Raw genomic sequence first — 8,847 nt, forward strand, 5'->3', positions numbered from 1 at the left:
TGTGGTCTTTCTTTCTTATATACGAAATTTTTGACGTCGGTTTCATGATCGATATAGCGTTGGGGCTCTGGGTGGGCAAGGCGTCTTGGGGGGAGACTTATACGTTCCGGCTTCTCTTCTTTTCCGTGGATCTCCTCGGTTTCTTTCCCCGGGGCATCTCTGTATTTTAGTCGGATAATCGACTAATCACCTAATCAATCTGTCTTGCTGATCCCCCCTTTACCAGGTTTTGTTGGGCAAACAGGTTCACTTTTCATATGCTTAATAAGACATGTGATTGGAGAAGTCAAACACCTGGTTTTGGTTTTGTTATTCCGGAGGTGAGAAACCTATTTCCCAACCTGGTTCTATCTCTCAGGCGTAAACTTCTTTCGTAAAGCACTGTTCAAGCTAGTGCGAGGAAGATGAAAAGTCAATCTATGCCACGAGCTCCAGTCTCACAGTTACTGATTAACTTCCTTCACCAGCTCCTAATTGAAAAAATGACCCAATCTTTCACAACAACCGATTCTGATTCAATTCCAACAAACCTTCCACCGGGAAAGAGCCAAGCCAAAGAAAAGAAAAAGAAAGTCCCACACCTATGAGTGCGCAAAGAGCTTATTCGAGAGCAGCTGAGTCAATAGCACTGGATTTAAGGGATGCCTATTTGTCCACATCACCAGTCAAGTCAAAAAGAAGGAAGGGTAAGACAGTAAGAAGGGCACTAAGACTAGCAGCCGATTCAATAGCAGTTTATTCTCGAACAGTAAGTACTAATCTCCTCTTCTCCTACTCATAAGAACCAGAACAGGCACTCGTAACCGTCCCTTTCCTCTGTCCTTTTACCCTTTGAACAGCAACCGGAAACAGGCATACAAGCAGGTCAGCTGGTCACGTCACTTCTTTGGTCTGCTCTGGTCAGGAACACAATCAAAGGAAGGGGCGCTCTCCTACGGTCACTGGCTTCTCTCCTCTGTTTTGAGAAGTGAAACGAAGTACTTCCCAACAGCCAACAGAAGCACGAGTCTAACGGTCTACAGAGTATCCCTGGGCTGATGGCTTTTCTTCCTTCTCTTAATACTTATGGGGTGTAGGTCTTGTCAGAGCCTTCTCGTCGTATTAGCTATCGCAATCGGGAAAGCACCGGTCTGGTTACTGCTATCCCCTCTCGTCCGCTCTGGTCTATTAGCTCTTCTGCTCTGGTCTCTCGTCCCGCTTCGGTCACTAGTAGGAAAGCCAGTAAAGTAAGCCTGCATACAAGCCAGCACCACACCAGCCAGCCCTCACTCAGGAATAGTTAAGCAAGCAAAGGAAGAGGCCGCAGGCGCGTAGCGGCAAGTCAACAGGTAAAAAATCTCCTCTTCTGCTCTAGCCTTTCTCGCATTGGCTGCAGGCTTGCTTTTTTGCCTAACGTTGGTTCTTCGCGCTATCTAGCTAGCTTGCTAACTTGCTTTGTTCTAAATCTCTCAACAATTCCAGCTCAGCTTCATAATTGGGAGTTGAGACTACCTTATCCTCTTCTGGATATTTATAGACCAAAAGCCCTTGGATTCGCTACTGGTTCATCAAATCATTCTTTGCCCGATCCTAGCCTTTTCCTATGGCTTCTGAGAATCATTCATTCCTCGATCCGAACCGAACCGAGCTAACCAACCTTCTTTGAAGAGTCAATTACTTTTGAAACTCTTCCCCCTGCGGCCTCTTTCCAACCCCACCCGCCTCCCTTCTTCCTATTGATTTGGGCCAGCCGAGTAGTATGTCCAGTCGGAAAGACGCTTGGAAAGTTTGACCTTCTTTCCTTACCCACCGTGGAAATTCATTCATTCCCTCTTCCCTTCTTAGCCCGCCCATGGTTTTGAGCGTGCTTCAAGCTCTGGCTTTGCTAAATTTTATTACGTACGAAAGAAGAAAAGTAGGATTGATTCCTAATTAGTAGCTTCGTCGTCATGATCGTTAGTGCTCTATGAAACCGGGTCATTTTAGGCGAGATCAGATCATTGAACACCAATTCAAACGAAAAACCGAAACTGACTTCGAAACAACGGGTTCGAGAGCTTCAAATCCAGCTCGAGGAGTAGGGCAAGCAGCAGAACGAAGAAAAGCTCCTAGGCGTCAGGCAGGGGAGAATCATCATTGTACCCAAAGCGCACTTTGCTCCTCGTTCTTCCAAACGATCGGAGCAAGCGGTCCCGGGGAAGGGCACAACGAAAGACTCCCCAGCGCTCGAGGCGCTTGCGACGGAGTTTTCCCTCCTTCGCTTCCATTCTCTCTTTCCCTTCGCTCATCTTTCTCTCAGGGCACTCCATCAATCCCTCGACTTGGGCTATGAACTCATTTATTCCATCTCGGGGTTGATTATCGATCGATATAGCGCACTGAAACGGTTTCAGGCACCAGCTTCCCTTTCATTACTTGGGCGTGTAGGTTAGCCTAAAAAAGCTCTATGCTATGAAGATACCACGATCGTTGCGCCTTTGTGCTTGTCACGAGCTGGGCTCGAACCAGCGCTTTCTAGATGCGATGCATCGTCTAGATTTCAACCTTTCTGATCGAGACTTTGGTGACCCGGTTCCCAAAATGGTACTCCGGGGGGGGTTTCGTTTCCTTCTTACTCCCCCATCTTCCTCTCCCTCTTTACGTCAAGCACCTTTTGCCTTCTTTGTTTGGCTACTACGATGCTCTGTCCTTTGGAACAATTTTGATCTCGCCTTCCGGAGTGAAAAAAATTCCCCCGCCCAAGAAGTAAACCGGTGAGCCCCCTGGTACTATGACCATAATTTTGACTAGGAGATTCAACTTCTCCAGGAGAGACATAAAATGAGAGACATTAAAGTCCTTCCATTGCCCCGGAAAAAGAGGGATAAACAATTCCTCATTCAAACGTGCATATGAAAAGGATGGAAAGTCTCTTTCGAAGTATCGATCCAAAACAATAGAGCAGTTGTTTTGTGCTGATATTGCGTATTGCGATTCTGCTTCCCAATGAATGAAACTACTAGTAGTTTCATTCTCTCAGAGGTTTGAGAACTTGAAGAAGGAAGAGATCCGATAGATAGGAGAAGGGACGGACCGCACAGCAATGAAGGCGAACCACCTATATTTATAGAGTTCGACCAGCAGCCTCTAGCAGGGATAGGAGCGGAGCATATCATGTCCTCCAAAACCCTCAATCAATAGGAGTTTTTTTCCCTCCCTCCTACTATGTATACTATACAACACTTTTTTCTATTTTTAGGATATGAGGAGACCTCCCCTTTCCTCTAGTACTGACCTAACATCAGTCATCCGTTGGTCTACCTCAGGAACTCCCCACTCTCGCCCCTATTCTCTACCTGACAGCAGCAGTCTTCGGTTGTTCCTATTGCTTGATGGTTCTGTTATTCTGTTGCGTGCATATTGTTGACTGCTATTGAGTGGCACGAGCACACACAAGACTGCTGTACGCCGTCTAGTATCTCTACCCCCCAATTCTGAGGCCGGCGGTACTCTTGGGTCCCGCATAGTTTCCTGTGAAGGACTTTCTTTCCAAACACAAACAAGAAGCATATCTAGGAATTACCTGACGATGCCAAAGCAGCTTGTTCCAACCAACTCTAGGCATTGTTTTTCTGATAGCATTCCAATCGGATTTCAATGTATACTCCCTTGTAGGAGTTTGATTCCATATCACCTTATCTTCCGTACCTTCGGCCGGTAATTCCACCTCTTTGATGTTGTCCAAGGCATGTTTTATTTCCACAGTAATTGGGGGTGGCAACCTCAAAGTGTTCCCTTTTTGGTTTTTCAATTTCTCCACTCTACAATCACCCTCTAAAAAAGAAAGAATAGAGCAGATCTCTTCCATAAACAGAAACTACTCTTCCCTCTGGTAACCAAGGATCCGTCCACAGCTTAGTGCCCTTTCCATCCCCTATTTGATGTCTAATGCATCCATGAGCCAGCTCTCTAACTGATAGGATACTTCTCAAAACCCAAGAAGAAAAGTGGGGTTAACTTCAACCTCCCAAATGGACTGATTCTTCAGAAATTTCTGTCGAAGCAATTGTGCCCACAAAGCATTACTTCCCCGGGCCATTTCCCAGAACAGTCTGAGCAAAGATGCACGGTTCCAGTCTCCCAACCTTCTCACACCGAGCCCCCTCCTCCTTAGGTACACACACCTTAGTCCAGCTAACCGGGAGGAAGCTCTTCTCATTTTCAGTTCCTTTCCACAGGAAGCTTCTAAGCATTTTCTCTTTTCATATAAAAAATTTTTATGAGATGGGGCTGCTCAGCCACCTTTTAGAATCTTCTGATAGTACTCTCCTTGGCCAGATTTCCTCCTTGATCTGCATCCTATGTTCAGCAGTAACCATTCTTTGATAGTAGTCAACAGCAAACTCAGCTATCTTCATGTTTTTCATGGAGGTTACCCCTTTCATCTTTCAAAACTCTCATACCATTATAGGCCTTCTTACTAGCCATAGACGCATAAAACGATTTGGTGTTAGCATCACCAACCGAGATCCATAGGGCTCTCGAACTCTGTCTGGCTTGGATTTCTTCACATTTGGCTAGATAAGCATGATTGGCTTTCAAAGTTTTCTCTTTGCCCACAAGATCACTGTTCAGAGGGTCCGGTCCTCTTGCAGAGGATCTTGAATCTTCACCAGTTCCTCTCTGCTCTCTCTTACTTTGTCCTTGATGTTTCCAAATTCCTTCTTACTCCAGGCAGGCCTTAAGAGCATTCTTTGTCAACCTTAAGAAATGGGTAACAGGTTGGGTTCCCTCTCACCTCTGCTGTCCAGGCCTCCTTAACAACCTCCAGGAACCTGGGATGTTCAGTCCACATATTGCTGAACCTGAAAGGCTTCATCCCGGACTTCATCTTGCTACCATACTGCACCACCATTGGTGCATGGTCACTGATCCCCGCTGGCCCATAATGAACAAAAGATTCATTGAAGCTTTGTATCCAATCCACATTGACTAGACACCTGTCCAACCTTCCTACAGTTCTCCTAGAACCTTAAGACTGGTTGCTCCATGACCACAAGTGGCCAATGGCTTTAAAGTCCTCCAAAACTAAAATGACAATACCTTTATAAAAAAACTGAAGAACCCTCCCAGATAATTGTCTTCCACCAAGTTTTTCGCTTGAGAACCTCACAGTGTTGAAGTCCCCGGTGACCAACCATGATCCCTGGATGCGTTTAGACACTTCCTTTAGCTGCTCCCAAAGACATCTCCTCTCAGATATAAGGTTTGAGGCATAGACAGAAGTAAGAAACAAAAAATTTCTCAATTCTTTTGTCCCAGCAGCTACAAGATAAAGCCTGATCAGATCTCTGTATCTCGTTCATTTTATAGCTATTTCTATTCCAGATCAGCCAAATTCTGCCGTTCCCGGCTGCATTCTCCACAGTAATGGCTTTACAATCCTTTCCCAAGCATCTGGTCATTCTTGCCGCCTTTCCACTCCTAACTTTGGTTTCCACCAAGCCAATCAAATCTGCCTCTTGCGCTCTTATATAATCTTTGGCCTCTCTCTGCTTCTCGACTTTACCGATCCCTCTTACATTCCAGATAAGGACCTTCATGTGGAACTATTGTTGTTTTCACATTCCCCTCGCACCTTAGTGCTGCCTCTGGTTTTTCGTCTTGTGCAGCCCTCATTTGTCTCATGTTCTTTGGCCTTGACTCTCCCCCTCCCCCCCTTTTCTTAGAATTCAACATTTCTTATATGTTCTGCATTTTGTTCGCCCACTCTTCATTCAGGGTGGTTAGAACCAGGGGAGGATCTTCCACCTTTTAGGTCATAGCACCAGCACCTGAACACTTACTCTTACTGCTCTTCTCAGGTTCACCTCTTTTCTTAGGATTGGCTGCCCTGAGGTTCTTTTTTGTTTTCATTTTTTTATCACAGAACAAGTCCCCCTCCCTAGCTACTATAACTAGAGGACTCAAGATCATGGTCGTAGGTTCAATCCTAACTCTTTCATAATCACAATCATGTGGCTTTACCACAAACAAAGCAGCACTCGTAGGGTTACCTTCCCGTATAGAGGCACTCTACCTATCGTAATTCCACCGTTCCGTGGGAAAGACTTCTCTTGCATTACAGGTCTGCTCATCTATCTCACTTATTGTATTGATCTTATCTGTTCACAATGGCATTCAGGAGCTTACTGCTTACTAAGGCATTTAAGGAACTAGCGGTTATTCCGATTCCTACTCCTAGTAGGCCACCCACTCATCCCAACAATCCCAATTCAGGCCGACAATTATTTTCATAAGTCGGAAAAGTGTGATTCTTTAAAGAATTTTCTTTTTTTTCTATCGTCAGAATTGATTCTGCCTATACTTCAATGAAAGCTCCTCCTACTCCTCCTCCTTATCCTCATAGATCGTCGTTGGTCCTTCGTTCGTAGTGGTCATTGTATAGTGAGAAAGCTCACCCTTGCCTTTAGACGAGAAAGCCCTCTTTTACATCCCCTAGACAAATCCATAGGAAATGCTATAACCCATTGTTGTTCTTTTGACGATGAACCACTCCGGTACAACAAGCTAAAGTGACCTCTACGCTTCGTCCCCGGTGCGTAGGGCCGATCCCCGTGTGCTAGAGGGAGGACCAGAAAGCTTGTGTTAAGCATATAGTTGGTTTTTGTCTTGTTTAGGCATTTGGTGTCCTCTCTGCCGGCCTGCTTAGCGACAGAGCCACCTTCTTTGCTTTGGGGTCAGTGAGGAGGACAGGACAATCCCCCACTCCGGCGGTTTCTTTCTTTACAACCGGATTATACCCGGCCCGGTCCTATTTCAAAGCAAAGAAGGGAAATCTTCGTAAAGGCAGCAAGGGGTGTCGCCTTCGAATTGAGTAGTGAGTCTTCTTTCTACTCGACTTTTGTAATCGAAACTTTAATCGAAAGTAGACTCAAGCCTCACCCTTTTTTTTATTATGTTCATTTTCCGAATTTCGTTCTAAATACTGGACTGATCTTTCTCCGCTTCAAAAAGGGTCTATTTTGATAGATAGAGATAGACAGGAACTAAGTAATAAGAACAGAATACCAAAGGCTTACTCCCATTTCTCTCTACTCTACTCTATCTATGAAGGCTATGAAGGAATTCGTTCATAGAATGCTTTTTGATTGCACTACTTTTTGAAAACAACCGTTCGGGATAGACCCGGCGGAGGAGATTGTACCAAAGGAGACCCGTTTTACCGATCGTTTGGTTGGGTGTGTCCTTAGTCGCCCCGGAGAAGCCATACCCTTAGGAAGCTTACCCAACTCATCGCTTAACCCCCAAGAAAGGAAGACAACCCAAGTAAATCGTGCATAATTAATGAGGAAAGATTCTCTAAAAGCCGGCGGTTTCTTTGTGTTAAGAATGGATACTTCTTGGTGTTTGCCGGAATTCCGACTTGGGGATACCTTTGACCGATTGCCTGCCCCTTCATTATGATTAGTAAGATGGGGAAAAGCGGAAGAGGAAGAATCAAACAAAGAATTCATGAATGCAATGAAGCAAGCCAAGATCAATGGGGGGCATCCAGTCAAGTACCCACATTCCGATTCCCAATCATGGATGAGCCTCCTCTACGGATGCAAAGAACTCCTGCACCTTATTTCATGAATGGGCAATCCGAGAGACCTCGAAAGCGATTCGCTTATGAATCTCCTATTGAAGAGTTATACTATGATCGCTCTGTGGTCCCCATGGAGAAGCCTCTCGGAAAGATGGAGATTGAGAGGCAATGATACAAGCTGCAGTAGAGCAGACCAATACGGGAGGAAACTGAGATTCAAGGATTTTTGCCGACATCCAGATGTAGCTCTGCCGGAAGGGTTCGACGATACCGAAGTTTAGTAAATACAATGGGGTCGGCGACCCATATCATCACTTGCTGTCCTTCTGTGGGGATTGCCGAGGCCTTGATTCCCAGTCTGGGTTATTGATCCACCTTTATCAGAAGTCATTATAAGGGGAAGCACTCAAGTAGAACTCATCTCTCCCCCTTGATGCTCTACGTAGTTTTGACGATGTGATTGACAGATTTACCAGCCAGTAGTTGCACCAGGTGGAACATCCCCCAATCTCTGTGATCTGGTGAATGAAAAAATGCAGCCCGGTTTTTCATTCATTACCATTGTTAACCGATGGAGGAATTTAGCAGCTAAAGCAAAATTGAACATCAAAAAGGAAGATGCAGTACAGATGGTTATCGATAACCTGCATGGGCCCATCAAGGAAGCGATGGTGCTAGGAGATTGCCGAACATTCCCTCAACTGTTTGAACGAGCTGCCCGCATGCAGAGGAGTATAAAAGACGGGTCTATCACTTTCCTCAGGAACAGAAATAATGGGGGAGAAGACAAGCCGAAGAAGACCCTAAGGACCCAGCAGCCAACTCAAGAGGTTACCATCACTCCGGATCAAATTAATGCGGTTCAAGCACAGCAGAATGCACAGAGACAACAGAGCACCCGGAATCAGCAAGCCATCCAGGGGGCCGGGGCCGTCCCCCAACCCACTCAAAACCCTCTTACCCAATCGCAACCGCAAAACCCAGCGCAAGCTCCGCCCAGACCCGCTTATAACAACGCTGCGCCTCCGGCCAATTATGATCCTCAGCAGCAACAAGGTGCTCCTGGGGACCCAATAGAGCTCACTACCCGCCATTACCCCTACCCTATTTTCCATCCTTCTGGCCTGGAAAGCCATTTCTCTGCCCAGAGATAAACCACTCCCCTGGCCAGACTTATTTCCTCTCGACTATTCGACAATTTCTCGACTATTCGACAATTCTGTCCATTTCACCGATACGCGGGCCATACCATCGAAGAGTGTCATACTTTGCGTGATGTCATCTATGACATGAATGAT

This window comes from Phoenix dactylifera, mitochondrion (genome assembly GCF_009389715.1).
Source record: "Phoenix dactylifera mitochondrion, complete genome".
Taxonomy (NCBI): Eukaryota; Viridiplantae; Streptophyta; class Magnoliopsida; order Arecales; family Arecaceae; genus Phoenix; species Phoenix dactylifera.